This window comes from Physeter macrocephalus, chromosome 12, assembly GCF_002837175.3.
Source record: "Physeter macrocephalus isolate SW-GA chromosome 12, ASM283717v5, whole genome shotgun sequence".
Lineage (NCBI taxonomy): Eukaryota > Metazoa > Chordata > Mammalia > Artiodactyla > Physeteridae > Physeter > Physeter macrocephalus.
In genome coordinates this window covers 75,175,816-75,198,320 of record NC_041225.1, presented here as the reverse complement: position 1 = coordinate 75,198,320, position 22,505 = coordinate 75,175,816, and the positions used below count along the sequence as shown (strand labels likewise).

Here is a 22,505-nt window from a genome sequence, read left to right as displayed (position 1 = left end):
ATGATCTCATAGCTGAGAACATCCAGGTCCAACAATCCAGGACTGTGGACCAGGTTGTCGCTAAGGACCTGAGGCAGGAATAATATTACCCGGCACTTACATCGTCACACCTCTCTACCATATCCATGGTATCTGTTACCAATAGACTAGTCATTTTCCACCAAGCCTCAGAATCCTTTCAGGGAACTCCTATTGATTGATCGAAGTTGGCATGCCAGAATAGACCTATTTGTCATCCTTGGGCTTACCAGGTCATTCAGTGTCAGTATCCCTAGCAAACTGTTCTCACTGGGAATAGCAATTGGCCAATGAATCTCCTAAAGGGAAAACCAAGCCTCTGAGCGGTCAAGATAACAACATGAGATACCCATCTCTCATTCATTCATTCCTTCACTCCACATAAATACAGTGAGTGCTTATTAATTGCCTGGAACTCTTCTGGGCCACGTAGCTACATCAGTGAAACTCTCTAAGGTTTAACCATGAAGAAGGACCACGTGGCTAAGCTGTCTAATACATAACTGGGAACTGGCCTACCAAAGAGCAGGGCCATCTGGGTGGAAGATAGAATTAGATGGCGCCATCTTTCTTTACAGGGCAACAGTGCAGTGGGAGGAACCTACAGAAGTAAATATAGACTAACACTGGGGCTCCTGACTAGACTATGGATTAGTACTGCACGAAAGCTTTATTCTACATTTAAAAATGAGATTTGCAATAAATTTCTTGGCTAGAAAAGGACAGAAATGACTAGGAGAGTAGCAACCACTAAGAAATAGAACTGAGATGCATACATAAATACAAATACGACACGAACTGTATATCTGTAAGTATCCATGACGCTAAATTTGCCCAACCATCAGAAGATTTTGCATATGCTCTTCTACTTTCTGTGTGAGTCAAAACATGGCTTTTCTTGTAGAAAGAGTGGTAGAATGAGACTGCAAATGGAAGCCAAATGGGCTCCTTGAGGAAGGGGACTATGTTTGTATTGCTGGGTCTAGCATAGTGTCTGGCATATAATTGGTGCTCAATAGATAATGATTGAATCAGATTGTTCAGAACTCAAAGGAAACGGGAGTGTCTTCAAGGGTTGATTTTCAGGTCTAGTCTGCTAGACATCCTCAGGAAATTTGATAAATGGAATTGAATTTGATATGATACTAAAGTGCTTGCATGAAAGTGCAGGGACAGTGTAACTAAGTACTGTAGACCCAGATTCTCAGTAAATGTTAGTAGATACTCATAAATTTTGGTTTCTCTTCCCACTTCCTTTTATTCCTATTGGCCCAATGTGTGAATTAAGCTAACACAAGAGTAAGGTACTGTAACAAATAACTCGCCAAATTTCAGTGGTTGAACACACTAGAAGTTTATTTCTCACTAAGTAACAGTCCTATGTGGGTATTCCTGGTTGTCAGAAAGCTTTCCTCCATATGGGATTAGATTTCTCCCATCTTATGGATTTGCCATTCCTTGTGGCTTTGGAGTCCTCCATAAACAGCCAGCAGACAGGGGAAGAAAGTGTTTCAGAGACCCCAAACTGAACTGCTCACATTCCATTGGTAAAAACCTTTTCAGTCCCCTCCTGATGCAAGATGGGCTGGGAAATATGCTATCTGATGGGACACCAACTTCCTAGTGGAAATTGTGCTCTGTGGAAGTGGACCAGGGATTTTTGGTAGACAGTTAGCCATCTTGCACACATAGGTAGGTGGTCAAGCAGTGGCAGCTTCAAGTATAATATGGTTCAGCTCGTCAGATCGTCCCTACCCACTGCCGCAGATCAAATTTCACCATTAGTTGTCGTTTTAGTTTATTCTTCTTACAGCTCCCCACTCAAAATTCAAAAATGTGAGGCAGCAATAACACATTTAAGTAGTTCACATGAAGGAAGGCAGTCAAAGAATGTGGACCTTTGGCTGCATCATCAAAGAAAATAAATAGTAAGAGGCTGACTTTAGAATCTGTCTAGGGTCATTTTCAAAGTCTAGGCCCCAGGTGGAAGTAAGTCAAAAAGAGTCCTCAGTAAGCTGATGGAACCATTCAAGAGATGACATTCCTCCCAGTACTGTCAGGTGGATGCTTCCTGATAAAACAATAGAAGGCTCCAAGGGAAACCCCTGCCAGCACGTTTGTCTTGGTGTAGCTCCAGTCAGAGAAACCTCTAAATCACTCCCCAGGGTCTCTAAACGTCTAGAGGGAGCAGTGTTTTCCAATTTTCCAGCATCGTTTGTCCGGTACCATCTTCCTCCTCTTCTGGGTGTTTAGGGGCTGTCTGAGTAGGAAAAGTGTAAAAATCTGATGTGAGAAGTGCAGTAAGTGGGCTTTGGTCTGAAAAACTTCTACAGGTGGCAGAAGTAAAAGGCCATAAACAAGGGTGTCAGACTGGGGCTCCTTTTGGCCTAAAACAGTCATCTCTGTCCTTCCTCATACTCTTTTTGCCAGTGTGATCTGTGTTAGAATTGTCATTCAAAACCTATGGAGACAGTCTGATTCCAGCTTTGGGGCGTTTTCATGGGTTCATGAGGTTTACATACTTCTTGAACTTGGATTTGCTGTTAACATTCTGATTGGTTTCCACCAAGGCTGGTAGCCTTTTTATGAGTGCGCAGCGTGAGCTACCTTGCTTCTGAGGGGCGGGGGCGGCTGTAGAGCTCAGGAGAGGGCCTGTTTCATTGCGCTACACCACCATGCTTCTTGGTGGAAATAAACACCCAGATTATTGAAAGAACGGAGAGATTTGTTGGCAGTTCTGGGTCAAGGTAAGTCAGTAGTTACATTTTTTTTTTCTATTTAGAATTACACTGGGGAGAGGCTGCCCTCAGGTGCTTAGGAAATTGGCTCTACCTCCCTGTCACTTGGCCACAGAAAATTGAATGGGTTTGTATACGCAGCTCCTGATATTTCAGGCCATTTACTTGTTTTGTAAGTAATGCAGCTTCTCCCTCAATTTTTGCATTTGCTCTAAACTAGATGACCATGATGCCTTGGCTAATGCTTTTTAATATCTAAGCCTTGTACATCTAGTGCTTGGTTAATAACAGGGAAAAAGCTCTGGTGACTTACCTTGGCCTCGAGAGGGAAAAAAAACATCCTTTTACTAATCTGGGAGTTTGTTTGGATCGAAGGCATACTGCATGTTACACAATCTTCTTGTAGACCCACACAGGTCACAAAGCGGCACCCCTGTTTTTTATGAAGTCATCAAAGATGTATAGGGGCCAGGCTTGCTGCTTCTCTGAGAGCCTTCAAATTCATCTTTAATATGTAACCTACTAGCAGAGCAGAAACCCTCACTAAGTTTAATGGGCTTTTCTCTAAGAACTTTTCTAAGTGTATAACCTTTGTTGCGATTAAAGGTACGTTTTCTAAATGTCCTTAAAAAGGAGTGCACGCCCATTTTTAAGGAGTCAAGCCACAATCTCTCATGTCTTCTCACTTGAAACTTTCTCTGTGACACTAAACTGGGAACTACTTGAGGGTAGGGACAAGTACATCGATCAGTGTTCCAAATAGAAGATTGGCTAAATACATGAGTCAGACTTGTTGAATACATGAATGGATGAAGGCTTGTCATTCACTAGTGACTCTCAACCAAGGGTGATTTACACCCAGGGGACGTATGGCGACGTCTGGAGACATTTTTGGTTGTTGCAACGGTGGGGAGGGAATGCAGGGATGCTACGGGCATCTGATGGGTAGAGGATGCTGCTAACCCTACAATGCACAGAACAGTCACCACAGCAGAGTTAGTTGGCCCAAAATGTCAATAGTGCTGAGACTGAGAAACTACCGTATACATCCCACAATATCACACGCATTTGTCTGGAAGATGGCCTTTGGACTTTGGAAGATTCATTCAGCAAATATTTATTGAACATTTTCATGTTGAAATTCAACCATTGCATCCACCCAGAAAGCTCTCTGACCTTTTCTGTTTCCTTTTACCCCACCTCCCCTTTGCCTGTGCTGCCTGCCCTTCCCTTTCTCCACAGTTATCCGGTAACTGTAGGGGGAAAAATGAAAGTATACTGCAGGAGGGAAAGTCTGGCATCAAAAGCATGGTTCTTTCTAGTTACTAATTTGATTGTAGCCGTGTTTTTTCTGGACCATTCCTTCAGAAGATAAATAGGTTTATGCTGCCAGTGCTGCCCTCGCACAGCTTGGGAAGCCCTTTGGAGATGGGCATTGAAGGTAAAGAAACACATTCACAGGATGTTTACTCTAATGGTGCTCTCAGAAGCATTTGGGATGTTTAAACATACGCTTCCAGCATCTCTCCCTATCTTCACATTGCTGATAAGTTGTGGAAAAACTGTAAATACAAATAATGGACTCGGTTTATTTTTAATTAGAAGGCTGCTGCTTATAGCTGAAGTCGTGACACTACCAAGCATGTCTTTCTCTCATTTGGAAGGGAAGAATGGAGAGTTCCTAGGGTTTTGAACTTGCGCCAGGTTCCCTGAGTCTCTTGGTCTCTGAGTCCCTGCAAATCCAATGTCATTCAGTGGCATGTGACCATAGGATGATTCTCTGCACTGCTTAATCATGTTTTTAGGTGTAGCAAGTAACACTGTTATTTCTACAAAGTTGAAGAGATGTTTTATTTTTTTCCTTTTCCTTCATATTTAACTGTTAACATCTGTCCCTCAATTCAATAAAACTTGTAGAGTCATGTTTATATTTAAATTGTTTTTTAGGGACATGGATAAGTAATGTTATGTTGCTCACCATCTCCCGAATAAACTTTATTCTGGGAATATAATATTTGTCCATAGACAACATTTCTGAGGCTCTTTTTTTCCCAACTATAAGATGACATAGATAGACAGAGCTAGCCTGGTATTCTGTTAGTTTAGGATGTCCTTGTTGTTGGGAACTTCCACTCTTGTCTCAGACTTCTAACGGAAGTGGAGAAAATGCCTATCTATGCAATACCCAACTGTGGAATTCCCTGGTAGTGCGACAAAGAACAACCACATGAAGATCCAGCTCTAGGCCCGTATGTCCTCCAAAATGCTGTGATTTATGAAGCACTACCTGCTTTGAAAGAGACGTTTCTCTCTTCTTCTCTGATACTTGATTTTTTTTCCCTACTGAGTTAACATTTCCTGTTCTGCAGTGGTATGCCAAGCTAAAATATGATGACCCATGGAGAGAAAACTTTATGCTTAGACTATAGTTAGAAAGTCTAAGAAGAGAGTTTGATTGTTTAAATGGATGTTCTGGCAGGAAAACAGGTTTAAAGAAAAGGAAATATGAAGAGATATTTTAGAACTGTGCTATCCAGTATGATGGCCACTAGCCACATGTGGCTATTGTACCCTTGAAATGTGACTAATCTAAACTGAGACACAGTGTAAGCATAAAATAAACACTAGATTTCTAAGACTTGGTATGAAAAAATGTAAAATATCTAATAACATTTTATATTGATTACATGGTGAAATAATTATATTTTGAATATATTAGGTTAGATAAAATATAGTACTAAAATTAATTTTACTTATTTCTTTTTACTTTTGTGATGTAGCTATTAGAAAACTTAAACTTACATATTTGGCTCACATTTGGAATTTGCATTATTTTTCTATTGTATGATGCTGCTTTAGAATGCTGTCTAGGAGCAGCCTTGCCTTCCAGAGCACATTTCCATGTCCTAAAAGTGAATTTGGCCTAAAGTTTTAAATTTTCCATAGTTTGGCTTAACCCAAACAATACCGTAGTTTCAAGTTCTATAAGCAGTAAATTCCAATGTCACATTAAAGCCCTAGAATAGGGGTTTCTCTTATGTAATCAAGTCAGTGAGTAGATGCCATTGTATCTCCGAAAACTATAAAATTAAATGCAAAGTTTTGAGTGTGTGTGAACTCCACTGGAAAGTTTCTTCAGAATCTCCTAAGGATCCCTGACCAACACCTGCATTGTGTAATTATAGGGGACCACTGTTGCTATAGAATTGAACGCTGGCTGAACCATATAGAAGTGGAGCTGGGCAACATGGTGGTGTGCCTTGATCTCAAACAGTTTAAGAACTCTCATCGACGGCGAGGAGTCTAAGTGTGGTTCTACCACTCTTTTGTTCTTTGGTCCTAGATGACTTAACTGTTGCCTTTAGAATAAAGTTCACATTTTCCAGGATGGCATTTAAGGCCGATTATATGTGAATTGTTTTCTAGTACATATCCATGTATGTTCCACCAACGAAAGCTCCATAGTCTCAGAATCTGAGCTCCATTTAAAAGCCATGGCTTTGCAGATGCTTTTCCCTCTTCTTGAAATTCCACCAAACCTTCGTCCATCTAAATTCTACTTAACATTAAACTAGGTTATAAGACAGGATGGGGAGAACATATTTGCTTATTTCTTATAGGACTAATACATCAAACATACTTCAGGACTTCAACATACTTCAAACATACAAACAGGACTTCCATAAATTAGTAATCAAAAGAAATAAATACAATGGGAATGTAGGCAAAAGGTAAAAATAAGAAATTCAAGGAATAGCAAGTTATGATCAGTAAACATGAAACGCTGCTCTATCAGTAAGAACATTTTATTTAAATTTTGGTGTTCTGATGTGCTAGATATCGTTTAAAACCCTTTCCAGAGGCTAATCATTTAAATAAACACAAATAAAAATAGTAACAAATGCTACTATTGGTGATGTAGGAGAAATGGGCACTCTCATATATAATCAGTGGACTAAAATTGTGCAAACTTTTTGAAAGCTATTTTGGTACTATCTAATCAAAATTTTAAATGCACACACCCTGTGACCTAGAAATCACACTTCTAAGAATCTGTCCTACATAAATATTAGGAGGGATGCATAAAAGTATAGGTACAGGGCTTTCTCAGTAATGATCTGGATTGGTTAAATAAATTCTGGAATAATCCTGTAATATAGTCATTGAAATGGAATCAAATTGACTAGTATGTGAAAAGAAGTATATGCATTGTTAATTGGAAAACATACATAGTGTAAGATATATAACTTGATTTTACTTTTTAAAACAAAATATTATGTGTGTATATGTAGAGGTACTAGTGCTATATTTATTGAGTATTTACTCTATGCCAGGAACTGTTTATATTCATTTTCTCGTTTATTTCTTAAAACAGACTTAGAATACCTACTTTTATAAACACCACTTTACATATTAGAAAAATAGCACAGAGAGAAGTTAAGTAACTAGCCTGAGGTCACAAAGCTAGTTGGTGGTTGAGCTATGACTTGAAGCCAGCCAGTTAGATTTCAGAGCTAGTTTTCTTAACCTCTGTGCTTGTGTTGGGAGAGAAGGTGGAGTGGCACATTTACAGGAGAGCAAATTAGAAGTGTTAAAGCCTATGCACTGCACTGATAACACTTTGTAAGCTGGGACTGAGAGCAGGGAGGAAGAGACTTACACTTTTTTGTTTTATACACTTCAGTAGACTAAGAAGGAATGAAGGTCAGATTCAGGGTGATTTTTCTATTTTGTGCTTTTCTATATTTTCAAATATTGTCTCCTTTCTATATATTCAAATATTGTCAATTGAATATTGAACGTGTGATGCTTTTGTCATGGGGAGCATAATCTCTAAGTGCTGTTTTGAAGTGTTAAAACTCTGTTCAGTCTCTAGGAAGCCTTTCCCAGTCTTTTCAGTAAGAATCAACAGTGTTCTTGTCTGTGCTCCCTTTAGAACCTCCCCTCATCATGACTTGTATTGTATTTGTTTTGATTATGTCTTTCTCCTGCCCTAGACAAGAAGCTCATTGAAGGCAGGGTTGGCACGTAGTAGGCATTCAGTTGCTGTTGTCGAATGGATGGTTGCATGGGTGGATGGATAGAATGAAAAAGGCATGGGTGCCACTGAGGGATTTTCACCTGGAGCGTCAGCTTCCTTGCTGTGTTATGAACTCAACGTTTTAACAGGTAGCACTGCTGGCGCCTCTCTGACTCACCATGAGTGCCTAGCTTGATGCCAGGATGAAGCAGGGCCAAAAATGACAAGTGCTATAGTTAATGTAATTTTCTTGGCACAACTTCGGGCTTAAGAAGAAGAAGAAGAAGAAATGTGGCAAATCAATTATTTGAAAATTTTTCAGCCTGGGGTGGAGATTATGAGAAATGGCCTATTCATAGCAGAAAAAAAAGAAACTTAGGAACAGCCTTACAAGGTCGACTCTTTTACTGCAGCCTGCTATGAAGATGAAATAATCCCCGATAAAATAGAAGGATGTGTTGTAAGCTTTCAGTTCAGTACCTGGCACTTGGTAGGTATTCAGAAAAGGTACCTGTGTACATACATATCAAAGGAATATAGCTTCCATTAATTCTTACGGTAATCCTGGGAAGGAGAGTAAAAAGCTCATAGGCATCATTTATTATTTTGTATGATTTGAAAATTTATTCAAGAAAACATCTATAATCTATAAGAAAGAAAAAAAAAAAGAAATGGAACTCACTTGATTATTGATCTGCTCCTGTATTGTCTCTCTGTCTCTACCCTTAAAGGTAAGGGATTGATTAGTTAACTGGGGAAGAAATCATACTTCTGAATTATCAGTTTGATGCCACTGTAAACTTGGAGTAATTATTTCTTAAAAAGAACTGTGCTGAGTTGAAAGTACAGGCTGTGTCTACAGCCCTCAGCAACAGACTTGACTGGTGGTAGCCACAGGCAGAATTGGCCTCCTTGGTCTGCTGATCCTGGCTTAACCCTTTGAAGGCCCAGCTGATTTTTAGTAGATGTGCAAAGGGATGATACTTGCAGGGATTTTCCTTGCATGTATGCTTTCTGTGGGATCACTCAATTAATTATAATTGTCCTGCCCTAAAGAACATGGCCCTCGGCAGACTAGGGGGTGTGACCCTCCAGGGGCTTTATTTCAAACCTTATTTTACGGAGGGCAAGTCAATCCATGGACTCTCTTCCTCAATATTTAATCAGTCAGCAGGAGTTTCAGTGTCACAGCATCTCAGTCTTCACCAGAGAGTTACTGAGTCTTTGTGGTCTCCTTCAAAGAGAAGAAAGCGGGCTGTGCTTGCAGGTCAAGAATAAGCAGGGTAGATGTTACTCTCCCAACGCCCCCGCCCACCCCTCCTCCCACTTCAGCAAGGGCCAGGATATTTTGAGTGGGCTAATTGCTCAAACCCAGGAGCGGGAAACCTGTTTGTAGCATCTGTTTTGGTGCAAGTTATCTGTGGAGGAAGAGCACCAATGGAAGAGGTAAAGGAGGAGAAAGAGGATACAGAGGTGGAGCAAGAGGAAGAGAGGGAAGTAGAGGAGAAAGTGGGGGAGGGGAAGGGGAAGGAGACAACTATATGATGACCACTTTCATCAGAGTCATCCCTAGAGATATTGAACTATCCTTTGAGCAGGTACAGGGCTCAAGGCAAAAAGTACATTGCCACCCTCTCGCCGTCCAGCCCCCAGATCTCTACCGTTTTATACAAGGAAAGGGATGCTGAACGTCAGAGAAGTCCTTATAGGAGGAGACAGATCGTCAAAGGGTGGAATATGCATGTGTGTTAAGGATGGAGGAGACTTTCTTGGTGGTGGTGAGGAAAGGGGTTTCTGGATTGCTTGTTTATATGCATATAGGTCTTAGGTCATTTTTTATAACCTTATGGAGAGCCACTTTCTTTCTTTCCACAGACCCTCTAGGAGCCATTCAAACTGATGGTCCTGGTTGCGTGAGCCTTAAGAGCAGTTCTAGCTCTGGGCTTTTGGTGAAGACCATTCCTTGGTCCTTGAGTTGTCCAGAAGAATTTCCTCATAAATATAGAGACAAAGTTTATAATATAAGGACCACCATGTGTTTTTGAGTACCTACTACATTTTTGTACCCAGCGCTAGATGCTGTACAGAATACAAAAAATGTTTAGAATCTTTGGCCTCAACTGATTTACTACCTAGTCATTAGCCAAGATTTTCCTATAAGATAAATACTTAAGTCATTTAATCATGCAAGTTTTGGGGAGCCATTTGTAAAACACATAAATTGCCAGGCACTGGGCTAGGCAGTAAGGTTTAATAATAAATAAAACAGTTTTTGCCTTGAAGAAGCTGTTGGAGAGAGTAAATATTAAATTGTGTTGCATGCACTGTGAGACCATCAAAATTCAGAAGACTGAGGGATCAGCACAGATTTTTCGAAGTCGTGGAGACCAGAGCACACTCCTAGTAAATCCTCTTTGAGTGGTCCAATCTCAATGTGCATTTGTGCATTCATTTGGTAAACTTTTGGGACGTAGTACAGGTGTTTCAGCTAGAGTTTGACCCCTGGATAGGAGTTTGATGGCAAGAGAGGAAGGGAAACTTCAGAAGAGGGCTACATGACTAGAGAGGTGAGGTCTCAACTAGGAGGTCCAGAGGATTCTCGCTTGTCCTCCCATGTTATAAATGAGGAAACTAGGGCCAGCAAGAGGGAAAGGACTTGAATTCAGGACAGGCAGCCTAGAAAACAGCAACCCCTATCCAGGTCCTCAGGATTCCTTCTGCCTTTACTTCTTTTTCTCAAGAATGGAGCACTGCACTCTCTGAGCACAGAGGAAAGCTTGAGGCTCTCCAGGGACAGAAGCCTTGGTACAGTCCATTCTGGACATTGAAAATGACAGCAACTCGGAGTACATCAAAGAGTAAGTGAGGATGAAGAGGGAAAAGGACAAGAGGAAAGGGAAGGAAGGGAAAGAAGAAGGAAAGGAGGAATAGATATGTGTATCATGGGCCAGACACTCTGCTAAGCTCTTGTAGTGAATTTTCTCCTTTAATCATCATATCAGTCCTATGTACAAGGTAGATATTGCTCACCTTTGCACATCAAGGCACTGAGGTTCAGAATACTTATATATCTTGCCCAAGCTCACAACCCAACCAGTGGTGAGACCAAGAATCAACCCCATATTTATCAGGTTCCTGAATTTGTGCTCTAACAGCTGCATTAACTGCAAGAGGAGAGTATCCAGATGACCTTATACTTTGACCCCTGTGGTGCTGTCCTCCCTGCCTGGTATTTTGAGGGAAGGTGAAAGTGCCAGATGTCATGATTTTTCACTTGAAACTTCACTTAATCTTCATCCCTCTCTAAAGATGTTATTATAAGTCCTGTTTTGTAGAACAGGAAACTGAGGCTGGGGAGCTCAAGCAAGTGGATTCAAGTCACCCAGCTTGTAAAGGACAGAGCTGATATTCAAACCAGATCCTTCGACTCCAAATCCATGTTTCCTCCTTTATAGTGTGAGTTTCCAAGCCATGGACGGGAAAGATCCTTTGCAGGTATTTGAGGGCCAACTATAGCATGTCTACAATTTCCAGCTTGAGATGGAGCCCAGAACCTAAGAATCTTATCAGCTTTATTTCTCTGCCTGCCCTCAAATTCTTCCCTTGTGTTTTATCTTGGAGACAGTTTTTAGGAGTTGAATATGACCTGTAATTCAAGAACAAGATTCCCAGGCTCCACATGTCCTGCTAAAAACTCAACTTCATAGAGGTGTCTAGGCCATGCAATCTGTCTGCATAATATCTTTCCTTTGTAGAGAAAGATATTAGGAAAAAGATGACTCTGTAATGGCAAAGGACATGACAGGCACCTCCGTTATCATATGATAACCATCTGCTTAAGGAGTTAGAGCTACTAATTGGTCTCTCACCTTCAATATAAAAAATGCACCTCCAACTTGGGGTTATTGTACAGTTCACACATCAAAATCTACATTAAATGAACCTTCAAGCTGTGGCACAGACCACAACTTCTTTTTTTTTTTTTTTTTTCTGTCATGGAAATTGAAATGACTGCCAGGAAGGCATGGAGAAAGCTTCTGCGACAGATGGAGGGATTTCTGAGGCCAGGGAAATCTGTACTTTGTATTTCTTGGGGCTAGTTTGAAGCACTCTCCAAAGAGCCAGCCTGAAATGCTTAGGGAGGTCGGTCATTGAGTTGCTAAATGTAGACTGTCTGATAGCATTAGGATTTCAGTGTGTAATGATCTGATAAAATCCTTGTCCTCATGAAACTTATACTTTTCTAGGCCTTTACCTGTCTATGTCAAGATGGATTCTGAGGTAAAGGTTGGACTTAGAAATAGGCAGAGAAAATGCTGCTCACATAGGATAATTTAAGGACACCTCAAAGTCTGCCCCCCCCACCCAAAAAAAGAACTGTTCTGTCAACTTGTTACAGTGTCTGAAATATCACTATTAGAGATGCACTACTGTTCTGAATTTTGAATTTAGACATAATCCCCTAGTAAAATGCACACATTCTTCCACATGTATTTCTTTCTTGTTCTTCCCAGTACAGACTTCTAGGAAGTGGGGATGATGCAGTGCGGGAGGTGATGATAGTAAAAATGAAATGGTTCACAGTTTTGTTGAGGTTGGACCTTCACACAGTATTGGGATTGAGCATCTTCTTTAGATACTATGGCAGTATTGTAGGAGCACAACTTCACTCAGAAAACCTGACAGGCTAGAGAGTGATTGATCTATATGAAGAAGATGCCAGTTTGTTTCTGCGGTCAGGAGGGTCCAAGATCACTCCCCCTCATTCTCCACTGCTCCCTGAATATCTGTAGAGTTAACTACAGAGTCACAATTGCTGTGACCAACTGATTACCTTCATAAAAATATGTTCTTGTTTCCCCAGAACCACCAACCCAGTGGAAATCCATTTACTGCTTGGGTCTGCAATTTTCTGTGGTTGAACCAGTGAGAAAGATGATGACTGCAGGAAAAAAAAAAAAGATAAAAAGTTCTTCCAAGCCATGACTAAGGTAATGAACAAAAAAGCTTGTGTGACCCCAGGGTTCTTTGCTTCTATTTCTTCAAATGACTTAAAGGCAATGACCTAATTCATGGGCTTTCATCCTGCTGTCACTTCTAGTTGAAATGTCCTCCTTCATCTTTTCTAATCATTTAAATCCCCCGGTGCCTTCCAGGTGTAGAACAAGACTCATGTTCTCCATAAAGCACTTCCTTTACATTTCTGTCTACATAGTCCATTCTTCTGACCTTTTATTGCTCTTATCATCTCCTTAGACTCTTATCATTTTATTACTCTGTAGTATTATGTATCAAGTTCACAGGCATTCTTTGTTATCTCTCTAACTAAACTATAAACCCCTTAAGGAGAGGGATGGTATCTTATATATCTCCAGTGCTTAATGAATTACACAGCACTGTAGCACTTTCTGAATTTAATTGAATTGACCCATTTGTCGCCAGTTCAGCTGCAATGCTAAGTTGCCAGCCTTGAGTTGGAATGAACGGTGCCAAAAGAAAAAATATTAAAGTTGATCAAGTCTTCAGTAGAACAGCTCCACTAGAAACCATAAATTCCCCGTGAAGGTCAGATGGAGAACATGCTTTGACTATGTAACCCTGGATCACTGTGAGCCAGTGGGTGAAAAGAGGTGAAGGGTGATTTAGAGGAAAGGAAGAGAAAATTAAAGAAGATTAGGGAAACTGAGACTATATTTTGAGACTATAACCAAGAGGGCAGTCAATCATCATGTGTTTCCAGGGCAAGTGTTTGGTAGTAAAGGATGGTTTTAGAGGAAAAACACTGGGGCAGAGAACAGGTTGTTCAGCTGTTGATGTATGAGCTCCTGGAAATAACTGGGAGAGAAGAACAGTTCTGAACAGGAAAAACACCGTTGTGGAAAAGAGACAAAAGGGATTGGAAACTCCTGGCCTAGAGACTAGAAAATATAGGGCATACTTTGGGTAAAAGATTGTACAGAGCCAGCCAAGGTGTATCTTGAAGACTATCTAGTTGCGTTGTGCACAGTTACCCACAGAGAATGCATGGGCCATTGGGGGTCTTGACTCCTTTCCCCATTCAGGAAGGAGGGGTGGAAAATCACCAGCAGGTGGAAAACCTCGAGGGGTGGGATGTGAAGGAAATGAGACTGTTGGGAGTTTATTTCAGCCAAGGGCTGATTATCAGCTGCCCTAACCCATGTTAAGGCTGCAGCCCATCCATCCCAGTGGGGCAGATTATCCCTTGGATAAAGACAAGGTTGGGCTCTGGAAAAGAAAAGGCAAGTGGAGAGCAAATATTTACCCCTCCATTCCCCATCTCATCCCATAGGCATTCAAGAGCTTGGTGTCCCTACAGGGTGTGTCAAATAGATTACTTCTTTTTGGCTGTGTCTACCTGCCCTGAAGTTTGCTCACTTCGGAGGATGAGATTCGTTGTTGCTGCTGGAGGGAAAATGGTCTGAACTTGGGAAAGACTCAGAAACCTATAGCAGTGCTTTCATTCTCTTTCTGGGACTGATATCTCTCCATGTCCTTGGGCAAGACCCTCTGTTTTCCCATCTCTAAGATGGGATAATAACTGCTCTGACAGAGATATCATGGGAATAAATCTATGTGCCATGCCTCTCCCTTTGAAGTCAACAAGGATGCGTTATCATTACTATAACCACCCTAACACTCTCTCTTTGAAGACACAGGCATAAACCTGGAGGCATCTCAGATACATTTAATTGAGTCCATTTTTCACCCAGTAGAATTATAAGAAGGAGGACTAAAACATTTGAGTGGGAAGAGACAGCCATGTGGGTGGAGGAGGAATCAAATGGTAAGGGAAGATTTTCACAATCCTATTATAGTCAGAAGCCCAATAATAATTATGTTAATCAGGAGCAACACCTGACTGTTTTTTAAAATATAAAGACCCTTCATGAGCATTCTGTAAACATCAATGAAAAATTTGGGTGGCCTCTGGGGCTGGAAGCTGATTTCAGAGGTACCATTTACAGGTGAGGAAAAGGAGCCATTGTCAGGAGTCAAATGGGGAGCAGAAAGTTGGAGAAATTTGCCTCATAAGGCAGGTTTGTAGCCCACACATCCTACTTTGGTGGCAAAACGGTAATTCCAAAGAGAATTCCAACTTTCAGCTGCATGCCTTTGTTATTCAAGATTCAACCTCAGCACAAAACCTGTGGGTGATTTTTCCCTCTTTCTTTTTTTTTTTTCTTTTTACTCTTTCTGGACTGATTCTATTAATTTCCCTCAATGGCACGTACAGCCCTGCACTGACGCTGCCATTGATGATCTCCTTATTCATCTCGTAGCAGAGAGGCCATTTGGATGAATATATGTTCCCCATTTTCTTTGCATTATAAATTCAGTGTTGTGGGAAAAGGAGCGAAATGTAATGGCAAGGCCTCCACAGAGAAATGTCCCTCTCTGAGAAGAGGAGTTTTATAGGGGGGAACAATTGACAGCCTCTCAGTACAGTGCGCACATTTTTCTGTACAACTGCATCACCACTAATGATAAATGAGGAATGTTTGATAGCTGGCTCCGTTGTCTGACAGCTACAGTTTTGGCCAGAGGGCCGTGGCAGGCTTTAGACTTCTGTTCAAAATGAGTTAAACATATTAGGCATTATGAAGGCACAGAAGCCTCGAGAATGAATGCTGAAATGAGGGATCCGGGTAGGCTCCTGGGTACACAACTTGCAAAGCAGATGTCATTCTAATAATGTGTGATATAGAACATGCCTGGCCTAAACCCTGCTGGATGAAATATGAAGCCCCGTTGGTGATATTTAATACCACTTTATGAGGTGCCATCTTATAAAGACAATGCCCGCCGTATGTGGGATGCTTAAGGTATTTTGCCAAAGGCACCGGGAGGTATCTGGAGTAAGTAGAAGTTTTATTATTTTATAAGCCTTTACTTTGCAGTATTTCTGTTTCCACATTATTGTGGGGACTTGCTGCCCTAACCCTTTGTCGAGTGAACTTGATGAGTGGCTTGCCGGTAGATTGACGGATAGCCCTCGCTGTTTCTGGAAGAAAAGGCTAGCTCCCTACCTAAATGCATTCTTCAGAAAGCCCTCAAAGTGGAAATACAGCTTTGCTACAAGCATTCTTTGAGCAGGGACTTTGAGGCCAGCATACAAAAATATTGCCATTGTTCAATTGGACCATTTCGAGGGTAATAGAGGATTTGTGTAGAATGCAGCTACCGAACACATTTTCTCCTTCCTCTACAGTTCCTGATGCTGGGGACCTACCAAAGCTTCCAACTTTGGGGTCCCTTTCAGAACATTCTAAGGTCAACAAGGCTTGTGAACCTTAACCACAGCATCAGTGTGGATCTCGCTGCCCCTGAAGTCCTAGAAAATCTAAGCTTGTGAACAGTGATGGCCCAGGGCTGGAAGTTATTCTCAGGAGGGAGGTGTGCAGTGCAGAGAGAGAAAGGTCATTGCTGAAAACGATGAAGTGATAATAAGAATACCCAACTTAAAACATAGCACATTTTACATTTCTTTTCCAAGTACGTTCACATTTACAACTCACATACTCCATAAGGCATTCCAAAATTTAAGAACCACATAATTGACCAGACTCAGGATGCTTAGGAAAGCCACCACACATTACATTTCTGAAGCAGTGTCTGTTCTCCTCATCCCGGTGTTCTGGGCAGTGCCATTTCTTGAAGGATCTGTTAGGGGGAGGGTCTCATATTGAGTATTAATTATGGATGCAATGGGTGAAAAGAGGTAGAGTTTTTAATTTTTTTGTTTGTTTGTTTGGCTGTGCCGCGTGGCTTGCGGGTTGTTAGTTCCCCGACCAGGGATTGAACCTGCAGCCTCAGCAGTGAAAGCATGGAGTCTCAGCTACTGGGCCGCCAGGGAGTTCCCTATTTTTTTTTTTTTTAATGAAGGAATGTTTTCATTTTTTTGAGAGCTTGGAGAAATAGAAGCTGGATCGATGAAACAACCTCCCCGCACATCTGCAAAGTAACATAACCAAGGTAAATTACTTCAGAATTCAGGACTAGCTCTCTATAGAGGTATTTTAGGCAGACAGACCTCTGCCTAACAGCCTGTGCGATTAAGCAGTGCCCTCTGTCAACTGAAAATGGTCTGGACGATGCCCACAGCCTGCTGTATGTGTGTGGCTAGGAAGGATACTCTTTCATATGCAATTGCCTTTCTGTCACCATCAGTGGAACCGTATGCTAATACATAGTCTGGTTCATTTGTTTTCCAATGGGTTTATACATATTTTTCTTGTTATTGTTATTGTGTGATTTAGTTAAATATTTAGTAATTGATGAAATATGACTGCAAGAAGAAGAGGGTTGCTCCTCTGTTATTGAAATGCATGCTTTGAGACCACTTGATGAAAGCAAGATACTGAAAAAAAGTGTGCTGTTGAATTAGGCGTGTGTAAGACATCTGCAAAGGATTGGGGGAAGATCATAAAAATTAAGAGCACTTTACATTCACATTGCTTTGCAAGTGTTTTAGTTCTCACCCCACTTTAAAGATACTGAAATTTGAAATTGTAGCTGATGGATGCTATGGATGTGGTTTATGCAAGAAAGAGGACTTGAACTCCAAACAGCTGATTCAAAGACAATAAACTACTTTTATAAGTTTTAAGATAAAATAAATGTTTAAAGTCTATATAGATGATTTTTTGCAGTTCATGCTTTAATAGACTTTTTCCATTCATTATCCCACTCTAGGTCCTCATTGTAGAGGCTCTGAATTGCTTCAAGCATAATGGTTGCTTTCTTCAATGAGGTGTATTTTTATTCCTGCTTTTCAGGAAATGAAGGAAACTGGAAGAGTTTGGTATTAGAAATAGAAGGACAATGTTACAGAGTAGGACCAAGAGCACAAGATTTGGAACTTGATGACCCAGCTCTGCTACTTAGTACAAATAACTTCGAGGAGGTACGTCACTTAACCTTTCTGGGCCTGTTTCCTCATCTGTAAACTGAGGATAATGACTTTCTTCCCTATCTACCTTGCATAATTGCTCTGACTAGCAAATGATATAATGCGAAACCTTATGCATCATCTTTGAATATGAGTTACCTCAGCTGCTGCTACTACTGCTGCTATTACCACTACCATTACCACTGCTGCAATTAATACTGTGCACCCAGTTATTACTACTAGGGTGCTACTGCGACTAGGGAGAGAGTAGGCACTGGTTCTCCTCAATTCCACATGGTCTTTTCTGAAAGAACAGCTTTGCTTCGGAGAAGGAGAGAGTGCTCGATTAAGGTTTCGAAGACCATTTTCTAGTTTCCTCTTTGCCACTCACCCCGCATGAGACTCTGGAGGAGGCATCCCGGTTCTTACTTGTGTGAAATGGGGTGGATGTTACTAACCAGCAGTTTTCAAGCTGCTTTTCTTCAGGGCCTAGGTATCTGCTTCCATCCAGTCTGTTCCACTATTATGTAATTTTACGTAATGTTTCTATGTAAAATTTTGTTTAAAGATGAAAAATAAGTTACTATTAAAAAGGGCTTACAAATCCACTGGGTTAGAGGTTCCTTAATGTCTCTTTTGGCTACAGGATTTTTCAACTGGTCATTCTGTTAATAATTAGGATCCCTGTACCCTGATTCTCAGATGCTGTGGTTGCTTAATTCCCAACTCGATCGCCAGAGCCAAGGAGAACAAATTGTCCAAGCAATTAAGTGTCTCGCATATGTGTAAGTGCCAGCTTTCAGCATGTGGTCTGGCCCTTCCCTTTGTGGACAGTGGCAGGCTCAAGGTCCATATGACAGTATTTTCCATGCCAGACCTCAGGTCTATCCTTTAAATGGGACCTGAGACCCCTCACACTTCTCAAGAAAATCAAGGGGATTGGCAGATTGGTGATTGCCTATCTTTTTTTTTTTTTTTTTTTTTTTGCGGTACGCGGGCCTCTCACTGAGCACAGGCTCCGGACGCGCAGGCTCAGCGGCCATGGCTCACGGGCCCAGCCGCTCCGCGGCACGTGGGATCCTCCCGGACCGGGGCACGAACCCGTGTCCCTTGCATCAGCAGGCGGACTCTCAACCACTGCGCCACCAGGGAAGCCCTGTCTATCATTTTTAACCAAGGTGTTTTGAAGGCCTGTGTGCCCCTCTCCAAAATATAGGCATTAAAGAGAAGAATGAGTGACTGCTACAAATGCCTTATTTAAGTCTCTTCGTATAAAATCCCAACTGATAGTGCTTTTGCTGTATATATCTTGATAAATCAACTGGGGAGAAATTAATATTCCAGATGAGGAGTAGAGAAGCTGTGATTGGAAGTTATCATAGGACCTAGCCTCTGCCCCAGGGAAGGTATTAAAAGGAATCAGATTATTTCTCTCTTTACATCCCTTTGCTGGAAAGTTCTGAGGTTGGTCTTCCTTCTGTTGCTGCCCCACTTCCAGCTGAGCCCCACCCCTGCAGCTCTGGGTACAAGGTTGCTATGTCCATTGAAGACTCCCTCACCGAGAGTGGGTCATAACTTGACTGCTTAGCATAGGGGATTAGGGGAGCCTGAAACCCCTTGACTGGACTCATTCTCTTGAGTCCTGTAATATCTAACTCATTGTGATCTAAAGAATCAGAGAACTACCGAGGCCAGAGAAGAGAAGCGTCCCTAATTTTCGTGGGTTTCTGAAGCAATGTTTTTGAGTACTGATCCCAGCAGGCCCAAGGTTCTCAATTGTGTTCTATGAATGTTCACCAGGGATGTAGGAGTCTCTTCATTCTGATTTGCATTTGCAGTGAAGAAGGACGCTCTGCTCTGTTGCTGGCCAGGCAGATTAATCTCCACCTAGTATAAAGGTCTCATTTTTCCTACAGGGAAACAGACTTTTGCCAACAGGGTCAGATACCTGAATGATTCAGGTAAACAATATTTTGGTTGTTGGAGGGTTATGACAGGTACTGTATACGTGGTTACTTATTTCCAATGCTTTAGGATTCAGTACTTAATTTTTGGAATAATTAATTTATGGAACATAATTTTATGAGATACATACCATTGCCATTACTTAGGAGTTACAGATGCCTATCCAGAAACATATAAATAAGGACAAAAAGAATTCTTCCTGAGGGTTAAGCTCTAAAGTCAACATCCACTGGGTCAGAGCATAGATAAGAGAAACCTCCTTACAGTGATGGAATGACTTTCAAGTTCAGAAATACCTGGGTGCAAGCCAAGTCACTAAAGTGGCAAAATTACACAAATAATATGTTTACCAGAGGAGGGGCTAATCAGGTATAAAAGTAGAAAAAGAGGAGGATCCCAGCTGTAAACTATGGCTCATCCAAGTACCATCCAGGGGAGAAGGAGCCTCAGTTTGCTAATGTGATGCTGTGGGCAAGATAGGTATGTTAGGCAACACCATCTTCATGCCAACCATACAACTGATTCTTCTTGTTCTGATTTATACAAACGTCTGATGAGAGTTCACCTTACCATGAGGCTCTAGCCTTGGGAGGAAAACTACCTGGGCAGCCAGACCCAAGGATTTTGGTCTAAATGAGAGTAGTATTTCTCATTATAAGTGAATAAATAAACACTCAGGTTTTATAATTCTCTTGAACTTGACTTGCATGAGCCTACTAGTAAGATGTGGGCTGTTCTTGGTGTGCTGACAAATCAGTTCCCAAGGGGTGTCAGAAATGCAGACCAAATCCTAATTAACCATGGATGCAGTTGCCTGTGTCCATCAGGGTGAATGCACCAACAAAATGAACGTGGCCCTATGAGGCCTCATGGGAGACAGCTTGTTGGCCCTCCCACGTAGGCAACACCCTTCTGTATGTCTGTACTGTGACACCATTTCCTCTAATTGGAATTATCCACTGGTGAGAGGCGAAGTGAGTGCACATACCAGGAGGTAGGTCAGACCCCTGTGACTCTCCTTCCCTCCATTTTACCACAGCAGACAAAAGAACTGTTGAGTCCTCAAGTCTAGAGTTGTCAAGCTTTGTTTTTGTCATGCTTAGACCTTGAACGCTGGGCATATTTTCAGCAGTGTCACCATGATTTTCTCTCTCTTTAGTTTTGGAATACTGAAATTTTTCTTTAGGGGAAGAAACTCAAAGGGTAGAAGATGATTCCAGCTTCTCTACCTCTGCCTTAGCCAGCATCAGGGTGAGAAATTAAACAACAACAGTAAAAAGTTAATCTGGTTCTCTCACATTTAATGAGTTACCACCATGGCCAGACACTGCTTTACTTAGTGGTGAGACTTAACTGACAGACCATTTCTGTTTTTAAGTTGCTTTCAGCTTGGTGTATGGGAGGGGAAAGTTCCTCTTCTAATATCAGAACTCTTTTGGCAACTATTTCTTGTTATAATGGTTATTTATGGGCCCCATGTGCTCAGGGGCCTTTCATGCCTTAGCCAATAGACTCAACCTTACACCTGACTCTAGAAAAATGCCTGTTTGATCATTCTAGTCCTGGCAATACTTCTGAAACTTTGATGCTTCCCTTACTGGTGACTGTAGGTCTGTTCCAGGTAAACTACTAGTTAGCTCATTAGGGTTGGGATTGTGGGGGAAATGCTCTGATCTGCAGAACCTGAACTTGCTGTGGCTCATCTACATGTATCACCCACTGGATTTGCATGTCCAAAGTACTGTTTGTGTTCACATGAAATCAGAGCACTGTTTTTTCCTACATACCTCAGTGGGTGTGAGTGGATTTTGATTCTTGATAATTTTTTTAAGAAATGGAATTTTGGAAGTAAGGTCAACCAATAGGGCAACTCAAACACCTCTATCCAGAGGGTCTCCTCCTACCTTTGAAAGACAAGTGCTACTATTTTCCAAACATTTTGGAAAATGTAGAAAGAAGCATCCCTATTCACTTAAATACCCTCATGCTCATAGTTTGTAGCTAGTCATAAAGAGTTATAAAGACTTCAGTTTCTCATTTATTTACTAGTACCCTGATTTATAATTCTTGCCAATGCCACATCTGGATACCCTGAGCTGTCTCAGAATTCTTAATGTGCCCCCAAACACAGTTAATTTAAATGATATATTTCATAAGCTCATGCCATATAGCTATGTAAGAGAAGAGTATTTCTTGAGACTTCAAAAATGATTGAGGATGCCAATTTTAGAATGTAGTGACAATAGCTGGTACGTATCTAAATGAGGCATCCAATGCATAAAGTTATTATAAGACCAGTTAGCTTAACATAAATACCTTCTGATACTTATGTACAGCCTGGTGACTATTGTTAATAATGCTCTATTGCATATTTGGGAGTTGCTAATTTAAAAGATCTCATCTCAAGAAAAGAATTTGTAACTGCGTGTGGTGACAGATGCTAACTAGACTTAGTGTGGTTATCATTTCACAATATATACAAAAAGCAAATCATTATGTTGTGCAACTAAAACTAATATAACGTTATATGTCAGTTGTACCTCAATAATAAAAAAATGGCCAGTTAGCTTTGCACAGAGTAAATCTTTGTAATCCAGTAAATTATAAAATTTCTAGCCTTAGTTTAGCCTTTTATTCCTTTCCGTGATGGATTTGACTGTGTGTGTGTGTGTGTGTGTGTGTGTGTGTGTGTGTTTTATGTGCATGTGTTTTGGGGAGGTGAGTGGAGAGTAGACACGAAAATGAAAAAAGTTATTAATAGTACAAATCCTCCCCACAGATGGTAATGGTGAGTCAGTAGGATGGTCATTATACACAAGCAAATGAATTTTGGTCTCTTTAATCTTTCATGAAA

The 22,505-nt window shown here is 41.1% G+C and overlaps 1 long non-coding RNA gene across 1 annotated transcript in view; it reads left to right on the top strand.

Annotated features, from left to right (window-relative positions):
- Positions 1 to 22,505, top strand: part of LOC102980758 (uncharacterized) — a 381,128-nt gene that overhangs the window by 351,518 nt on the left and 7,105 nt on the right. Inside the window, exons 3-4 of the long non-coding RNA XR_448083.3 lie at positions 12,641 to 12,767; positions 17,574 to 17,701. This is a non-coding gene — a long non-coding RNA (uncharacterized lncRNA). The remainder of the gene's footprint in view (positions 1 to 12,640; positions 12,768 to 17,573; positions 17,702 to 22,505) is intronic.